We start from the raw sequence: 19,545 nt of genomic DNA, 5'->3' as shown, positions 1-19,545 counted from the left end.
ATCCTCGCCGATCGACCTTCTGCAAGTAGTCGCTCGGTCAAGCATGCTCCTTTGATCCGGTCGGGAGAGCAAAGACTTACACTTAGAAGACTTCCCCCTCCGCCTATTCTGGGCGAACGCAGATGGGACTGATGTCATCCCGATTTCTTAGGAAGTGTGCAAATCCTTTTTTATTAAGGCGGAGCGGGTTCCCATACCGACTTTAATTGTCGACCAGTGACAACACACCACGTGTCATGCCTGCAGTCGTCGCACGGTTGACGTGACTGTAGGACCGTTGGGCCGGCTAGAAGGGGGGTTGAATAGCCTGAAAAAAATAAACAGAAAAGACCCTTCTCGAACTTTTAACAGAACACTTGCATAAAGTAAATTAGCAGTAAATAAAAAGCAGAAAGAAGAGGCTCACAATTTGACTTGGTTACAACCAAGGAGGTTATTAATCCAAGGAATGAACGTGCACTAAAATATCTCCTTCAGGCGGAGAAGCCTCTTACAGCAGTGAAAGCACAAAAGACAGAAGATAAACTAGAACAGAAGCGCACAAGTGTTTAGAATGTAAATTTCTGAGTTGATTCAAATCTTCTGGACCAAGGCTATATTTATAGCCTTGGTCGGGGCGCTTGGAAGGGTTCCGGGCGCCCTGGGGGGGGGATAAATTTTATCCCCCAACGTTCAGATCGAGTTTTGACTCGATCTGGTCAAAATACTGGTCCTGGCGCTCGGAAGGGTTCCGGGCGCCCCAGGCTGCTCCGGGCGCCCCGGAGCCCAAAGTCAACCAACGTTGACTTTTTCATCCGGGGACCACTGCTCCGGTTTGGTTCGGCTCGATCCGGGTCTTCTACTCCGGATCCGCTTGCTTGGGTGATCTCTGCCATCCGGAAAAGGTCTCACCCAAACCCAACTTCCGGTCTTCTCGAGCGAGCTTCCCTTCGGCTTCTCGTCCCTCGGAATCGCTGCGTGTTTCCTTCTCGTCCGCCGGGGTACTCATCCGCAGTCTTCGTCCCTCGGACGCACCGCGTGCCGTCCTTCTCGCTAGCTGCGTCTCTTGCTTCCCGAGCAATCTTCCGCTCCGGCTTTCGTCCCTCGGAATCACCGCACGCTTCCTTCTCGTCCGCTAGTGTACTCTTCCGCAGCACCTCGTCCCTTGGATTGCCGTCCTTCTCGCTAGCTGCGTCTTCCGCTCGACTACCTGTGTTCCTAAGCTCCTGCACACTTAGACACAAGGTTAAATACACACAGGACCTAACTTAACTTGTTGATCACACCAAAACAACCTTGGGGTTCCAACAATCTCCCCCTTTTTGGTGTGATCAACCTAAGTTAAGCTAGGGTTAAAATAGATATAAAATAAAGTTAAGTAAATTAACTTAATTTGCAATTTAAGTGCAAAAAGATAGAAAAAGATTAAAATCTAAAAGATTAAAATCTATCTACCTCCCCCTAGACTTATACTTTCCTTTCTCCCCCTTTGATAAAAAAAAAATGGGGTTCCAAGAAAAAAACAATCTAAGGGTTTAAAAACATAGAAAAAATATTTAAAAAAATTTCTAGGTTTTTAAGAAATTTTTAAAAAAATTTTAAGTTATTTAAGCTGAGATTTCTAGTTTCAGGAAAAGGTTTTTAACTTAGAAAGAAATGATTTTTGAGAATTTTTCTAAGTAAGAAAAAAATTCAAAAAAAATCCTAACTTAAATTTTTGAGAATTTTTAAGCACAAAAAAAACTTAGGGAAAAAAAAATTCTAAGTAAGTAAATTTCTGAAATAAAATGTTTTGAATAACCTTTTTAAAGCACTAATTAATTCTTGTATTAATGCTTTATTCGTAAGTTAATTAAACATTTATTTCAATATTTTGGCTTCCAGGTCGTGGCGAGGCACTAGGCCTTCTTGGTTATTGGAGCAACAACCACTTCCTTGACAAAGCCTCATAAGGAAATTCTTTGTTTAATTTTCTCACTTAAAGCGCTAATTTTACAATTTAGTTTAGGCATGATTTAGGAACCCAATATAGGTTCCACCCTACTTGATTAATTAAGAAGCTTTTAGGGACATATTTTCTTGAAATGTTCCTAATTTGTCCCGGGTGATATTTAAAGTACCAATTTAAATTATTAAATCTTTTAAAATTGGTTCTAGATGAACATGCATAGTTTTTCAAGCTATCTACTTGAATTTTCAAATCATCATTTTCAAATTTCAACTTTTCATTTGTTATTTTTAATTTATCTAATTCTTCTAAGGGACAAGACTTAGCTAGAATTACTTTTAAATTTTTATTTTCACTTTCTAATTTGCAGCAATCTTTTGTTAAAAGTTTAACGAACTTAAACATTTTATCGGGAGGAAGAGATCGTACCTGACTTACCTTGTCGATCTTGTTGTCCGTTTCTCCCCCTGAGCTGCTGCTTTCTTCCGACGTGTCTCCCCCTTCATCGATGCTCTCGATGCTCATTTCGGAAGAGCTTGAATCGCAGTCGTCGTCTTGATGACTCACCATCAGTGCGAGTCCGGAAAATGCTTCGACTTCTGATTCGGACGAGGTATCGTCCCACGTCGCCTTCAGGGCCTTTCGTTTTTGGATAGGCTTCTTACCCTTTTCCTTATCTTTGTTCTTCAGCTTGGGGCAGTTGTCCTTGACATGCCCTTCTTCGTCGTAATGGTAGCAGCGGATAGTTCTTTTCTTTCTACCCTGTGGATGGTTAGTTTTTCTAGAATTGTATAACTTCTTAAATCGTCTTACCATCATTACCATTTCCTCGTCGTCGAGAGAAGATTCCGATTCAGGTTCGTCTCTCGAAACTTTGAGGGCGACGTTGTTCTTTGGCTCCCTCATTCCTGCACATCTTGACTCATGCACTTCAAATGTTGAAAAAAAATCTTCTAATGAAATTTTTTCTAAGTCCTTCGAAATGTAAAAAGCATCTACTAGTGATGCCCATTTTGAATTTCTAGGGAAGGAATTTAAAGCGTACCTGAGCGAATCTCGGTTACTTACCTCTTCTCCGAGATTCGAAAGTCCGGTGATGAACTCTTGTATCCTCGAGTGTAGATGTGCAATTGTTTCACCTTCTTCAAGACGGAGGTTGGTGAGCTGGTTGCGAAGTAAGTCCCGTCTCGCAAGCTTGGCTTCGGATGTTCCTTCGTGTAATTCAAGGAACTTCTCCCAAAGAGTTGTAGGTGTCGACACGGTTGACTTCTTGTGGCGGAAGTACGGTTAGCAGATGGAATTCTGCTTTCTTGTTTGCCACGTACTCGGCCTGCTCTTTCTTTGTCCATTGATTTTTCGCTTTGCCCTCGGGAGCTTCAAAACCGTGTTCCATTGTTAGTAATAAATCAAAATCGGTACCGAAAAATACCTCCATGTGCTTCTTCCAGCTTGCAAAGTCCCCCTCGAATTTTGGTGGGTGGATGTTAGATCCGGCCATCTCGTTGCTTCGTTCGGCGGTTAGTCCTCCTGAAGCGTCTCGGCTCTGATACCACTTGTAGGACCGTTGGGCCGGCTAGAAGGGAGGTTGAATAGCTTGAAAAAAATAAACAGAAAAGACCTTTCTCGAACTTTAAACAGAACACTTGCATAAAGTAAATTAGCAGTAAATAAAAAGCAGAAAGAAGAGGCTCACAATTTGACTTGGTTACAACCAAGGAGGTTGTTAATCCAAGGAATGAACGTGCACTAAAATATCTCCTTCAGGCGGAGAAGCCTCTTACAGCAGTGAAAGCACAAAAGACAGAAGATAAACTAGAACAGAAGCGCACAAGTGTTTAGAATGTAAATTTCTGAGTTGATTCAAAGCTTCTGGACCAAGGCTATATTTATAGCCTTGGTCGGGGCGCCTGGAAGGGTTCCGGGCGCCCTGGGGGGATAAATTTTTCCCATGATCGAGTTTTGACTCGATCCGGTCAAAATCTTGGTCGGGCGCAGGAAGGGTTCCGGCGCCTGCTCGGGCGCCCGGATTCGGCGCCGAACCCAAAGTCAATCAACGTTGACTTTTCATCCGGGACCACCGCTTGGTTTGGTTCGACTCGATCCGGGTCTTCTACTCCGGATCCGCTTGGGTGATCTCTGCCATCCGGAAAAGGGCTCACCGAACCCAACTTCCGGTCTTCTCGAGCAGGCTTCTCGTCCCTCGGAATCGCTGCGTGTTTCCTTCTCGTCCGCCGGGGTACTCATCCGCAGTCTTCGTCCCTCGGACGCACCGCGTGCCGTCCTTCTCGCTAGCTGCGTCTCTTGCTCCCCGAGCAATCTTCCGCTCCGGCTTTCGTCCCTCGGAATCACCGCACGCTTCATTCTCGTCCGCCAGTGTACTCTTCCGCAGCACCTCGTCCCTCGGACTGCCGTCCTTCTCGCTAGCTGCGGAAGTCCGCTCGACTACCTATGTTCCTAAGCTCCTGCACACTTAGACACAAGGTTAAATACACACAGGACCTAACTTAACTTGTTGATCACACCAAAATAACCTTGGGGTTCCAACAGTGACAAGCATTGACGACGACGTTTGGCAGTTTGAATTCAACGGTCGGATCATCGCCTATGTTTTCACGACCTAGATCGGATGACTCTGGTCGGTCGAGCCCAGGGTATATGAGCTCGTCGCCTCACCATCTTCTTCACCTTCGTGCTTTTGCGCTTGTGCTCTCCAGCGATTCTGTATGTGTTCTCCGGCGACCTTCAGCGCGTTGTCGGCCACTTCTCCTTTCCTACTCTAATGATCCTAGTCCTGTAAGCTTCCTTCTCTTATGCGCTTTCGGTTTCCGGCCTCTCCTTGTTCCTGGTGTCTTTCCTGTGATCTTTTTGCTTCTTTGTTTGCGTTTCCTCAGCTGTTTTTGCTTTCTATCGCAAAGGAGAGCTCTTCTCAGTCGTCAGGCCCCCTCTTGGACTCTGGTACACCACCATGGAGACCAGGTTTGATTTGGGCGATGTTAAGAGCCTCAAGAATGTTTTTGAGATTCCACCTGATCATGAGATCATTTTGTCTTCCGCATACGATCGGTCAAATGAACCGTCGACAAACACCATCTGTCTGATCAGGGACCAATTTGTGGTCGGTCTCCTCTTCCCTATCCATCCCTTCATCATTGAATTATGTAATTATTTTCGTGTTCCCCGTCCGCAACTTGTATCGAATTTCTTTCGCCTTCTGTGCGACATCTTCGTGTTGTTCCGGCTGCACGACATCCCTCTGACTCCTCAAGCTTTCCGCTACTTCTATTACCCCAAACAGTCCAAACTGGATACCTTTCTGTTTCAATCTCGGATCAGGCTGATGTTCACCTTAGGTAAGCGGTTTCATGTACGTTTTTCCTTTGATTCTAACTGATTTTTCTGCTTCTTTTGCAGCCGAAGTCATGCTGCATGCTCAGATGTCCAGCCTTACGAGGCTTCAGAATGGTGAGATCGAGGCGGTTGCTATTGAGGAATTGGCGAACCGCGACCTACAGCCGGTCGGCTCTTAAGATGAGAGTGCAATGACTCTCGTCTTAGCGAGTGGAGGGGTAGTTAGCCGAGCCCCTAGTCTTGAGATTGCTGGCGGCTCGAAGCAACCACCCAAGCAAGCGCCTATTGCTTGATCGGAGAGTTCAAGCTCGGCTGGCGAGCCATTGTTAAGGCGCAAGAGGCATCGAATAGAGTCTTCGCGCTCTGCTGCTTTAGCGGTGGGATCCGTCGAAAGGGTTGAGGTCGGCACCTAGAATCCCTCCTCAATCCCTGAGACCATGCCCGAGATATCCTCCGATCGGACTCCTTCGGTGATCGAGCTGTCACAAGAGCCTATTGCCGCACAGCCCTTGGCCTCCATGCCGTCATCACAGCCATCGAGGGTTTAGCAATCGGCCATCCTCCCGGCATCTGCGTCCCGGCCGGCCGGCCTAGCAACCTTGGCCCACTGGGCTCCGGGCGGTTGAAGATTCGTCACGGCGATCCTTCACTTGCCAACGGAGGAGTACAGCGAGCCGAACGCCTAGTCGCGCACTCCTGAGCATCAAGTCATCATACGGGGCCAGCTCGCCTAGGTCTGGGAAGAAGCCCGAGCGGCGGTGATGCCCCCGGGCGAGCTCGCCAATAGCCATACCCAAATAACAACTGGGGTAAGCTCTCATTGTGATTATCTTTTCTCCGATCGGTTATAATCCTTTTTCCTGTTTGTAGTATTCGGTGGAGAGCCTGGCTATGTGCCACAGGCTGGCTCAGTTGGAGGATGAGTTCAGGAAGCTCCAAGTCTGAAGCAGCCAACCTGCCGATGACTCGAAGGAGATGGAAAAGATGAAGGCCGACCTGGAGGAGACCAAGCTCCTGGATGCCAAACGGGTTAAAACCTCCGGCCAGGAGGAGATGCTGGGCTGACTCAAGAAGCAGGTCAGCACTTTTGACAAGAAGATCAAGTCAGCCACCGCTAGGAAGAATCGGGCCATCGAGGACCTGGAACTGAAGAATAAGGAGACTCGAGATCTCGCCAGCAAGCTCAAAGAGGCTGAAGATTTTATGGTGATCGAGCGAGCGAGCTAGTCGATGCGGGAAACTGAGCTCCAGGGCCAACTCTCCACTAAGGACGCAGCACTGAAGCTGACACAGGATGAGCTAGAGAAGGTGAAGACTGAGCTGGAGGGCTCTCAAGCGGCGATGAAGATTTATCAGGACGCTGAGCCCAGTCAATTTGCAACAATGAGACAGAACTACATTTGCTCGTACGCGTTCAATGATAAAGTCGTCGCTCGTTATCTTCGGCTCTGTAACCTTGCAATCAACGAGACGATCAACCAGCTCAAGGCGAGCGGCCACCTTCCCGAGACCTTGAAGGATAGCGTTATCAGTCGGGACAAGATGACCGAGTCACTACCCGATAACGCTCTGGATTACCTTGAGTGAGGTTGAGCGCTGTAAATTTTTGAAGTCTTAATGTAAACTCACCCGTTCGGCGAAGCTCTTATCTTTATCCTGCAACTGTAATCTTGAAATGTAATCTTGAAAATTTAGTTTTAACATATGCGCCCGTTCGATAAAGCATTTTCTTTCACAGCATTTCTTGTCTTTGACTGTAAATGCACATGATCTTGTATCTGCGAATACCCGCTTGACCATAAGAGCAAGTTCGGATTTAATGTCGTCGCTCGCCCGTTAGTGAGTATACGCGTTTAATGTCGCCGCTCGAGGATTCACCATTCGACCATTGGTGGAGACATTCGTTTAACGTCGCCGCTCGACAGTTCAGTGAAGACTTGGGTTTAAGGTCGTCGCTCGACCGTTGGTGGAGACACACGTTTAACGTCGTCGCTCGATGATTTGGTGAAGACTCGGATTTAAGGTCGCCGCTTGACCATTGGTGGATACTAGGGTTTAACATCGCCGTTCGACGATTTGGTGAAGACACGCGTTTAACGTCGCCGCTCGACGATTTAGTGAAGACACGCGTTTAATGTCGCTGCTCGACGCATTGGTGAAGACTTGGGTTTAAGGTTGTCGCTCGACCATTAGTGGAGACTAGGGTTTAACGTCGCCGCTCGACGATTTGGTGAAGACACGTGTTTAACATCGCCACTCGACGATTTAGTGAAGACACGCGTTTAACGTCGTCGCTCGACGATTTGGTGTGTCATTCGACATATAGCTTAGAAATCTTTTATTTTGACCCTACGTTCAGAGAGGACGTACAAAAATGTATAAATACACTTGCGCACCTCTCATTCGGCCCGATAGCGCTGGAGATGATTTGTGCTCCATGGTCATTCGACCCGCCTTCCCGTTTCGTCCTCTAGATAATAAGCACCCTAGCGGAGATTTTCCATGACCTTGAAAGGCCTTGCCCATGGAGTTTCGAGCTTGGTGACGTCCTCGACTGGCTTGACTTTCTTCCAAACGAGGTCACCGACCTCGAAGGACATCGGGATCACCCTCCGATTGTAGGTTTGCTTCACCCATTACCGATACGCCATCAGTCGAATGACTGCTTTGGCGCGAACTTCGTCTACCAAGTCTAGCTCCAAAAGCCTTCGCTCGTCTATCATAATGTTGCACCCGATCAGACTCTATCCCGACCTCGACGGGGGCAACTGCTTCACCGCTATACACCAGGTGGAAGGGGGTCAGACCGGTCCCTTCTTTGGGTGTCGTGCGGAGGGCCCACAGCACGCTTGGGAGCTCATCGACCCAGTTGCCTCTCATGTGGTTGAGCCGAGCGCGCAAGACTCGGAGGATTTCCTGATTGGTGACTTTTTCTTGCTCGTTCTCTGCGGATAGGCCACGGAAGTGAAGGCTTGTTGAATGTCATATCCCTCGCATTATTCTTTGAGCCTTTGCCCTGCGAACTGCCTCCCATTGTCATATACGAGCCGTCATGGTATGCCAAACTGGCATATGATTTGTTGCCAAATGAACCTTATGACCATCTATTCGGTTATCCTTGCAAGCGGCTCAGCCTCCACTCACTTTGAGAAGTAATCTACGGCCACGAGCAGAAACTTCTGTTGGTCGGTCGCTATGGGGAAAGTCCCGACAATGCCCATGCCCCATTGGTCGAACGGACAAAAGACCGTGGACACCTTCATCTCCTTGGTGGGTCGGTGCGAGATGTTATGATACTTTTGACAGGACAGACACGTGACCACCGTCCAAGCAGCGTCTTGCTGGAGGGTTGGCCAAAAATATCCGGCCAGTAGTATCTTCCTTGCCAATGATCGACCCCTCGGATGTCTTCCACAAGATCCCTGATGTACTTCTTGCAATATGTAATCGGCGTCTTTCGATCCGACGCACTTGAGAAAAGGCCGGGAGAAGACTTTCCTATACAGCTGGTCTCCGATCAGAGTGAATCGCCCGAACCTTTTTCTCAACAACCGAGCCTCTTCCCGATCAGACGGTGTTGTTCCTGACCGAAAGAATTCTATCAACGTTGTCCTCCAGTCGTTCGGGAGCGTGAGTCCTTCCATTCGATCGATGTGTGTCACCAAAGAGACTTGCTCGATAGGCTGCTCTATGATAATAGGCGACAATGAACTGGCTAACTTGGCTAATTCATCGACAACCTGATTCTCTGCTCGGGAGATCTTATGTATGACCTCTTGAAAGCGGGACCTCAATTTTTCAAAGGCCTCTGCGTAGAGCTTGAATTGGATATTGCTTATCTCAAACACTCAGGACAACTGCTGAGCGACCAACTGAGAATCCGAGTGGATCAAGATTTTGACTGGTCCGACATGCTGAGTGGCCTGTAAGCTGACTATTAGCGCCTCGTACTCGGCTTCGTTGTTGGTAGCCCTGTAGTCTAGTCGAATGACCAATTGCATCCGATCTTCTTGTGGGGAGATGAGTAGTATGCCGATGTCGCTCCCCTGTCGAGTGGACGAACCATTCACATATATCCTCCACACGACCTCTTGCTCCGGGCTCTGTACCTCGGTGACAAAATCCACCAAGGATTGTGCTTTGATGGTGGTTCGGGGTTGATATTGGATGTCGAACTCGCTGAGCTCTATTGCCTATTTGATCAGCCGTCCGGATGCCTCGAGATTGAGAAGTACTCTCCCCAAGGGACTGTTGGTCATCACGATTATAGAGTGAACGAGAAAGTATGGGCGAAGCCTCCGAGCAACGAGCACTAAAGCATAAGCCAACTTCTCAAGATCGGGACTCAACATCTTTTAATATGTGGCTTAAAAAGTACAGTGGTTGTTCCTCGCCACTCTACGTAACTAATGCCGAACCGACCGCATGCTCTTTAGATGACAAGTAGATCCGGAGCGGCTCGCCAACACATGGCTTGGCTAAGACAGGCAAGGAGTTGAGGTATTCTTTGAGTTCTTCGAATGCCTTGTCGCACTCCTCATCCAGTGAAATTTTGTCGCCCGGCACAGTATTTTGAAGAATGACAAGCTTCGATCGGATGCCTTGGAGATGAATCTAGATAGTGCTGTGATCCAACCGGTCAATCGCTGAGCTTCCTTCAGGTTGTGGGATGGGGGCATATCTTGCAACACTTTTACTTTGACTGGGTTCGCCTTGATGCCCCGCTCAGTTACGATGTAGCCAGGATGCACCCACTCTTTGCGCCGAACAAACACTTACTTGGGTTTAGGTTTATCCCATAAGCCCTGAGTGTCTAGCAGGTCTCCTCAATATCTGCACATAGGTCAATCACTCAGAGAGATTTTATCAATATATCATCTACGTATACCTCCATGTTACGGCCGATTTGACGTCGAAACACTTTATTCATTAATTTTTGATAAGTGACTCCTGCATTCTTGAGTACGCCGTCGACGTAATGAAGCTGACCTTTTCTTGATTTTCGTGGACGAGCGACACCTGATGATAACCCTGGTAGGCATCCAACATGCAGATCAGCTCGCATCCTATAGTGGAGTACACCATCTGATTGATCCGAGGTAACAGGTAGAAGTCCTTCTGGCATGCGTTGTTCAGGTCACAGAAGTCGATGCAGACTCGTCACTTGTTGCCCGTTTTAGAGACGAGGACAACGTTGGCGAGCCAGTTCGGAAATTGAACTTCCCTCATGTGTCCTGCTTGCAACAACTTTTCTACCTCCGCGCGGATAATCAGGTTCTGCTCGGCGCTGGAATCCCTTTTACGCTGCTTTACCGGACGAGCGTCCGGTCGGACATGTAGCTCATGCTGAGCTATGCTTGGAGAGATGTCGGATAGCTCATGTGTTGACCATGCAAACACATCATAGTTTCGTTAGAGACAGGCGATCAACTCCGCCTTCTGTTCGACTCCCAGATCCGCAGCTATGAAAGTAGTTGCCTCCGCTCGGCAAGGATGGATCTGGAGTTCCTCTTTCTCCTTATAGACTAGGGCAGGAGGTTTTTCAGTAATAGTATTTACCTCTAGCCGTGGAGTCTTCGAGGCGGACCTAGCTTCGGTTTTGACCATCTCGACGTAGCAGCGTCGAGCGGTTAGTTGATCACCCTTGACCTCCCCTACCCGGTCGTCTACCGGGAACTTGATCTTTTGGTAGTAGGAGAGACTACTGCTCGGAACTCATTAAGGGTTGGTCGACCCAGGATGACATTATAGGCTGAGGGGGCGTCTACCACGACAAAGTTTGTGGTTTGGGTCCTTCTGAGCGGTTCCTCTCCGAGTGAAATGGCCAATCTTTGTTTTGCCGATCGGCAATACATCATTGCCGGTGAACCCATATAGCGGAGTCATCATAGGTAATAGCTCAGCCGGTCGATCTGCAGCTGATCGAACGCCTTCTTAAAAATGATGTTCACCGAACTCCCTATGTCAACGAAGATACGGTGAATGATATAACCTTGCCCTTTGATGCTTTCGGCCGACCGGCCGCGACATTCTACACGACATGCATCCTTGTTTCACGTGGCCGCCCTCCTTCGGCTCTCGGCCCCTGGGCGGCTGGTGGTTGCTCATTGGTCCGTGCTCGGTCGGCGCCGAAGGCTCGGCTAGCGTCTCCTTCCTTCTGGCTGCTTGGGCTTCTTCCACATTAATGTACTCATTGGCCTTTTTGAGCATGTGATCATAATCTCTGGGCGGCTTCCTTATGAGCGATCGGAAGAAGTCTCCCTTGACGAGCCCTTGAGTGAATGCATTCATCATTGTCTCGGATGAGACCGACGGGATATTGATAGCCACCTAATTGAAGCTGTAACACCCATAAATTTTCTATTCCAAAAGAGCAAAAAGAAATAAAAATATATTCATAAATGACCCAGGTTAGGATTGAACCCTAGACCTCTTACTTGAGATTTGTTTAAGTAGTCATTAGGTGGTGGTAAAGCATCACATTGGCAATAGGAAACAATTCCTTATATGTAGGTTATGTGGGAAGAGATGCTTCAACTTCCACTTAGTATAAAAGGGAATGGAAAAGACCAAAACCTAAAATTTTTTCATTTCCTCTTCTCCTTTAGCCGAAATTTCTTCCTCCTCCCTTCAAATTTTGGCCAAGAACCTTTGGGTTCCATCCTTTGAAGCTTTTCAAGAGGAGAATCTAAGAGGAGGGTTTTCTTTCGGGGATTAGTACGTGGGTGAAGTGAAATCCGGAGGCCAAGGTATACAAGGGAGACTTATTTTCCCAAAATCCTAGTGGTATAATTGTAAGAAATAGTGAAAAGAAGTAAGTATCTCTCACCTGCAGTATAAGTTACTTCGATGTTACATATATTGATATGTTTTAAGCAAGTAAAGCAAGATGCATGTTATGAGATGTTTATTGCATGTTAAGAAAAGATAGACACTATGATATATAAGATGCCCTCCAAGTTTGGGATTAAGAGCAATGTTAGAGTATCTTGATTTGCTTCCCATTAAGTTTTGGGACTAAGAAGCATAATCAAGTGCCCTAAAGTGCTTCCCTATAAGTGTGAGGGATTAAGCGCACATAAGGTACTTGTTGAATGACAAGAAAGTGCAAGTATAAGAAAACAGTATTTAACGAAAGTATTTTACTTTAAAAAGACATGTACTGGACACAAACTCCATGGGTGGGCTCCTAGATCGCCCCTAGGCCCCTAGATCGCCTAGTAGTACTTTGATAGGTTCGGGATTAGCTACCTCAGATGTTATTAAAAAGGTAGATCCGCTACCTTAGCGGCCCCCCTAGTGCCGGCCCCACGGATATGGAGGGAGGTTCATGCAGGTACACAGGCCATAGGTGCATAGCGAGGTAAACCCCAGGTCGTCAGTTCCTGAGAATCGACCCACCTCAGATGTTATTAAGGATGCACACAAAGTGGTACAATATCAGGCCCAAAGCAAGTTGATTATTATTTTCACTAATTATGTAATATAAAGTTTTCAAACTTCATGGTTTTTCTTAGTGGAAGTTTCCCAAGTAGAGAATTTGAGTCATATTGGATAGCCTTGATGAACTCTATAATATGCCAAGATTTCTGTGTTCATTACATTACTAGAAAGGTTTTTAAGTTGATGGTTTGCATGATAAACTGGTTTAAAAATACATGTCATGTACATATTTTCGAAGTATGGTTTTTGCGTGAATTACAGTCAGGTGCATGTTTTACGTTTTCCCAAGCAGTTCTAAAAAGCATGTCCTCTTTTAATGTATCATTTTGTGAGTAGATGGTACTTACTAAGCATTTGCTTATAGATTTGCATTTCCTTATACTGCAGATAAAGGTAAAGGAAAGCACGAATAAGAGGGCGCAGCAGGAGCAGTGCTTGGTGGGTGTGTGTGGGACGGAACCGTGGAAAGGATCCTGGAACTTATTAATGTAGGGAATGTGTTAAAATTGTGTGTAGTGTAATTTTCTACTTTTTGGTTATACATGAAATACCGTTAAGAGTTGCTTATGATGAATTTACAGTTTGCTATCAATTAGTGTGTCAAAGATTCTTCTTCAAGTAAAGGGATAGAAGGGTAGTCCAAGGAGGAGTACAAAGGGGAGAACAACTCCTTTTGTAGGGCTGGGTGTGACCCCCACACGGCCCGTGACACGGCCGTGTGGATTCACACGGCCACAATCCTCTCCCTTTCAGCCAAGGTGACACGGCCGTATGAATTCACACGGTCGTGCACCTCCTGCTCTCGGCCAAGGTGACACGGCCATGTGATTTCACATTGTCGTGCACCTCTTCCTGTCGGCCAGAGTGACATGGCCGTGTGGATTCACACAGCCATTCACCCTTTTGGTCTCGACCGAGATAACACGGTCGTGCACCTCTTCTTCTCGAGTAAGATGACACGGTCGTGTGGCTTCACACGGTCGTGCCCTGCTTCAGTAGTGAAGGCCTTACACGGCCGTGTGACACACACGGCCATGCCCATACTTGGGCCCGGTAAGGTCACACTGTCGGTTATCACCACACGTCCACGACTAACTCCTTCTCTGGTGAGGCTACACGGTCGGTCAGGGTAACACGGTCCAGACCCTCTAGCAGCTCTAGACTTCATCTCAGCTCTGCATCGCTCCAAATCACGACTCAACAGTCGAAACAAGTTCAGAGTAGATCTTTGAACCGAGTAGTGTGCATATAACGAAGTCTTTAGAAAGTATGAAAAGTGTAACATCCATGACTTAGGTTTGAGTAAAGAAGAAGGTCAGGCATTACAGTTTGGTATCAGAGCGAGGTTCCACCCTTCCACCACACACACATCCAGCATTACTCCTGTAGTTTCCAAGTAAAAAGGTATCTTTTTTCAAAACTTTTATGCATCTAGTTTCAGTTATGACTAGTAAGAAATGCTTGTTAAGATTTATCATGCTTATATATGAAAGTAGTGATGATAGCAAGTAGGAATGAGGATGGGCTGAGGTATGTCTCACTGGTTTGGTTTATGATATGTAGAATGGCTAGAGGATGACCGGCTAGACAGCCGAGAGTTAATGAACCTCAACCAGTGAAAAATGAGTCTGCACCACAGCCCAACCTTTTAGAAATAGTAGCTCAGCTGCAGAGGCAATTGGCGAAGCAGCAGCAGGTTATTGCCGCCCTGACTGCTAACCAGCAAGCACCTCCTGTAGTCCCACCAGATGCCAATATGGTGGCACCTATTACAGCAGAAGTTCCATCAGTTACACTTGTAGCCCCAGCAAAGGTAGTGAGGCAAGAAGCATACATCATCTAGTGGCAGAAACTGAAACCAGAGAATTTCTCTGGCACCAATAAACCATGGGATGCTCAGGCATGGTTCAAAACCCTAGAGAGCATAATGGAGCTACTGGACTGGCCAGAGGTAGAAAAGATTAAGTGCGCTTCCTTCTGCTTTACTGGTGATGCAAGAATGTGGTGGGAACGGGTCAAGGTAAAATGAAAAGTGGATCAAATGACCTGGTCTGACTTCGAGACTGAGTTCTTTGAAGAGTTCTTCCATATGCGAGTCACGAATAAACATTATGATGAGTTCACGAAATTTCGACAAGGAGATTTATCAGTGGACGAAACTGTGAAGAAATTTAATAGACTAGCTCGCCTATGTCCCGAGCTGGTCAGCACGGAATGAGAAAGGGTGAGGCCAATGCTCAAAATGTTGAGGCTAGAGATAACCCTAAATGTAGTTGGCGAAATTAATAGACCGCAGACTGAAGAAGAGCTGATTAGTAGTGCCCTGATCACGGAGCATTACCTGAATAGTATTAAGCAGCAAAAGCCAGTACTGATTGAGAATAAAGGTCAAGGGAGTTCTGACACTCAGAAACCTCAGAGCCATGGCTCAACTTGGAAGGGGAGCTCCAAAAAAAAAGCAGTGGGGTAATAAAAAGGGAGGATCCGTAAGCAAGCAGCCTAAGTATGGTACGTGTTCCATATACGGAAAGAAGCATCCTGGAATCCATCGCAAGGACACGAGTGGTTGTTATACGTGTGGTCAAGAAGGGCATATGGCCAAGAATTGCCCGACCAGGATCAACCTATCTCCCACACAACCTGTACAATATGGAGGCAAGCAAGCACAGCTACACCAAATGCAGGTCGTGTTGGAGGGTCCTCATATTAGCCAAGGCAGACTGGAGGCTCTACCAAGTTCTACAAATGCTCGAGTTTTCTCTCTTACCAGAGAGGAGGTAGCAAACGCCTCTACTGTTGTCACAGGCCAGATATGCATTTTTAGTCAATATGCAACTGTGTTATTTGAGACTGGGGCAACCCATTCATTTGTCTCTATAGCATTTGCTGAAAGAATAGGCATACCCCTAGAGGTCCTACGTGGACAATTCTTGACAACACTGCCCTCGGGAGAGATAATGACATCTACGCACTGGCTACATGCGGTACCAGTCAAAATTTCAGACAGAGAACTGTACAGTGATCTAATAATGCTGAACATGTCTAATTATGATGTTATTTTTGGATGGACTTTCTGAGCAAGTATGGTGCTTCCATCGAGTGTCGTAAGCGACGAGTCTTGTTCCAACCCAAGGCAGAGCCTAAGTTTAAGTTTATCAGAGAATCAAAGAAGAGAACCCAGAAGTTCTTATCGGCCATAAAAGCTCGGAAAATCTTAGCCGATGGATGTGTTGGGTTTCTAGCTCATGTGGTTAACAGCCAGCAAGAAAGAGCCCAAAAGCTAGAGGAAGTTAGAGTCGTATATGACTACTCAGAAGTGTTTCCGGATGAGTTTCCAGGTTTAGCTCCGGATAGAGAAATTGAATTTGAGATTGAACTCATTCCTAGTACCCATCCAATCTCAAAAGCACCTTACTGCATGGCTCCAACAGAATTGAAAGAACTTCAAGGACAGCTACAGGAGCTACTTGACAAGGGTTTTATTCGCCCTAGTCACTCACCATGGGGAGCTCCGGTGTAGTTCGTAAAGAAGAAAGACGGGTCCATGCGAATGTGTGTGGACTACTGAGCGCTGAACAAGGTAACAATTAAGAATATGTATCCCCTGCCTAGAATTGATGATCTATTTGATCAGTTAAAGGGAGCCATAATCTTTTCCAAGATAGACTTGCGGGCCGTATATCATCAAGTGAAAGTGAAAGAGGATGGTGTACCGAAGACGGCATTCCGAACAAGGTATGGGCATTACGAGTTTGTAGTTATGCCTTTTGGAATGACGAACGCTCTTACTACATTTATGGATCTAATGAAGAGAGTGTTCAAAGCATACTTAGACAAGTTTGTAATTGTTTTCATAGATGATATCCTTATATACTCCAGCACCCAGGAAGAACATGCTGAACATCTGAGGATAGTATTACAGATATTTCAACAGAGTCAGTTGTACGCAAAGTTCTCCAAGTGAGAGTTCTGGCTCGATCAAGTGTCCTTCTTAGGTCACATTATTTCCAAAGATGGGGTTATGGTGGACCCAACAAAAATAAAAGCTGTGAATAACTGGAATAGACCTAAGAATGACACTGAAATCAGGAGTTCCCTTGGGTTAGCAGGCTACTACAGGAAATTTGTAGAGAACTTCTGAAGGATCACTTCCCCATTGACAGTACTTACCAGAAAGAACAGAAAATTTGAGTGGACAGAGGATTGTGAAAAGAGTTTCACTGAACTGAAAAGGAGACTGACCAGTGCTCTAATCCTGACTCTTCTAGAGAATAACGAGAGCTTCGATATTTATAGCGATGCTTCTAAATTGGGGCTCGAGATTGTACTGATGCATAATGGAAAAGTCATAACCTATGCCTCGAGACAACTCAAGGATTATGAGAAGAACTATCCTACTTATGACCTTGAGTTAGCAGCGGTAGTCTTCGCTCTCAAGATTTGGAGGCATTACCTATTCGGAGCTCAGTGCAAGATTTACACAGATTACCAGAGTCTTAGGTATTTCTTCACTCAAAAAGACCTGAACATGAGACAACGGAGATGGCTGGAGCTGGTCAAAGACTATGACTGTGAAATCCTCTACCATCCAGGGAAAGCGAACAATGTGGCAGATGCACCAAGTAGAAATCTTGTGCAACGTTATTGTCTATATCTGCTATGTCCCATCCCCTACAGAAAGGAATAGTAAATTTTGGGCTTGAAATTATTACTGGGTAGCTCTCCACTTTGACACTAGTGTCAACCCTGCTTGATGATATACAGAAAGGGCAAGATGAAGATCTCAATTTTTAGAAGATCAAGCAAGGAATACAGGAAGGAGAAAATGGGGAGTTCCGAGTATCAAACTGTGGGATACTATATTACGGTAATCGCCTCTGTGTCCCTAATCAAGAAGAACTGCGAAAGAAAATTCTAAATGAAACCCATGGAACACCCAATGCAATGCATCCGGGTTCCATCAAGATGTACCAAGATATAAAGGAACGCTTCTGGTGGTTTGGAATGAAAAGAGATGTCGCTAGATATGTCAGTACCTATAACTTGTCAACGGATTAAAGCAGAACATCAGAAACCAGGCAGAGTTCTGCAGCCTACCCAAATCTCAGAGTGGAAGTGGAAGGATATATCTATGAATTTTATAGTAAGGTTACCCAGAACCACGAATGGTTACGATGCTATCTGGGTAATAGTGGACAGATTGACTAAGTCTGCTCATTTTCTAGCTATCAGAATATCCTACTCTATTGAATAGCTAGCGCATTTGTACGTTAAAGAGGTCATCAGATTGCATGGAGTTTCCAAAACCATAATTTTAGATAGAGATGATCGTTTTACTTCACACTTTTGGGAGTGTGTTCAGAGAGCTCTTGGCACTAAGATGCAGTTTGGCACTGCATTTCATCCTCAAACTGATGGGTAAACAGGACGAGTGAACCAAGTTTTGGAGGATATGCTATAGGCTTGTCCCTTAGATTTCAAAGGGAGCTGGTGTCGATACCTATGTTTAGCAGAATTCGCATACAACAATAGTTATCAAGCTATTATTGGAATGACACCCTATGAGGCTTTATATGGGAGGAGATGTAGATCTCCTATCTGTTGGTATGAAGGTGGTGAAAAGAAAGAAATGGGACTCCAGACAGACCTTATCGAGGACACCACCAAAGCCATTCAGAACATTCGCCAGAGAATAGAAACTGCTCACAGCCGACAGAAGAGTTATGCGGATGTGTGCCGAAGATCGCTGGAATTTGAAGTTGGGAACTCAGTGTTCCTTAAAGTAGCTCCTATGAAAGGAGTAATGCGGTTTGGAAAGAAAGAAAAGTTGAGTCCATGTTATGTGGGACCATACTTGATCACTAGAAGGGTAGGCAAGATAGCTTATGAGTTGGAACTACCTCAGGAAATGTCAGCCATCCATAATGTATTCCATGTCTCATTGCTGAAGAAGCATGTTTCCGAAGTAAACCAAGGGATTGACCTATAGACGGTACAAGTTCAAGAGGATCTCAGTTATGAAAATCGACCTATTCAGATGATAGATCGAGAAGTTAAGAAGCTGAGGAACAAGAAGATACCGTTAGTAAAAGTGTCGTGGCAAAGTCAACGGTATGAAGAGGTAACATGGGAATGCGAGGACAATATGAGACAGAAGTATCTACACTTGTTTTAAGTTCGAAGATGAACTTTTTATAAGGTATGAGGATTGTAATACCTATAAATTTTCTATTCCAAAAGAGCAAAAAGAAATAGAAGAAGAGAAAATAAATAAAAATATATTCATAAATGGCCCGGGCTAGGATTGAACCCTAGACCTCTTACTTGAGATTTGTTTAAGTAGTCATTAGGTGGTGGTAAAGCATCACATTGGCAAAAGGAAACAATTCCTTATATGTAGGTTATGTGGTTAGAGATGCTTCAACTTCCACTTAGTATAAAAGGGAATGGAAGAGACCAAAACCTAAAATCTTTTCATTTCCTCTTCTCCTTTAGTCGAAATTTCTTCGTCCTCCCTTCAAATTTCGGCAAAGAACCTTAGGGTTCCATCCTTTGAAGCTTTTCAAGAGGAGAATCTAAGAGGAAAGTTTTCTTCCGGGGATTAGTATGCGGGTGAAGAGAAATCCAGAGGCCAAGGCATACAAGGGAATTTGAGTCATATTGGGTAGCCTTGATGGTTTGTCTTAGTGGAGGTTTCCCAAGTAGAGAATTTGAGTCATATTGGGTAGCCTTGATGAACTCTATAATATGCCAAGATTTCTGTGTTCCTTACATTACTAGCAAGGTTTTTAAGTTGATGGTTTGCATGATAAACTGGTTTAAAAATA

This window comes from Zingiber officinale, chromosome 11B, assembly GCF_018446385.1.
Source record: "Zingiber officinale cultivar Zhangliang chromosome 11B, Zo_v1.1, whole genome shotgun sequence".
NCBI lineage: Eukaryota > Viridiplantae > Streptophyta > Magnoliopsida > Zingiberales > Zingiberaceae > Zingiber > Zingiber officinale.
The sequence above is the reverse complement of the archived record's forward strand: the minus strand, read 5'-3'. Positions refer to the sequence as shown.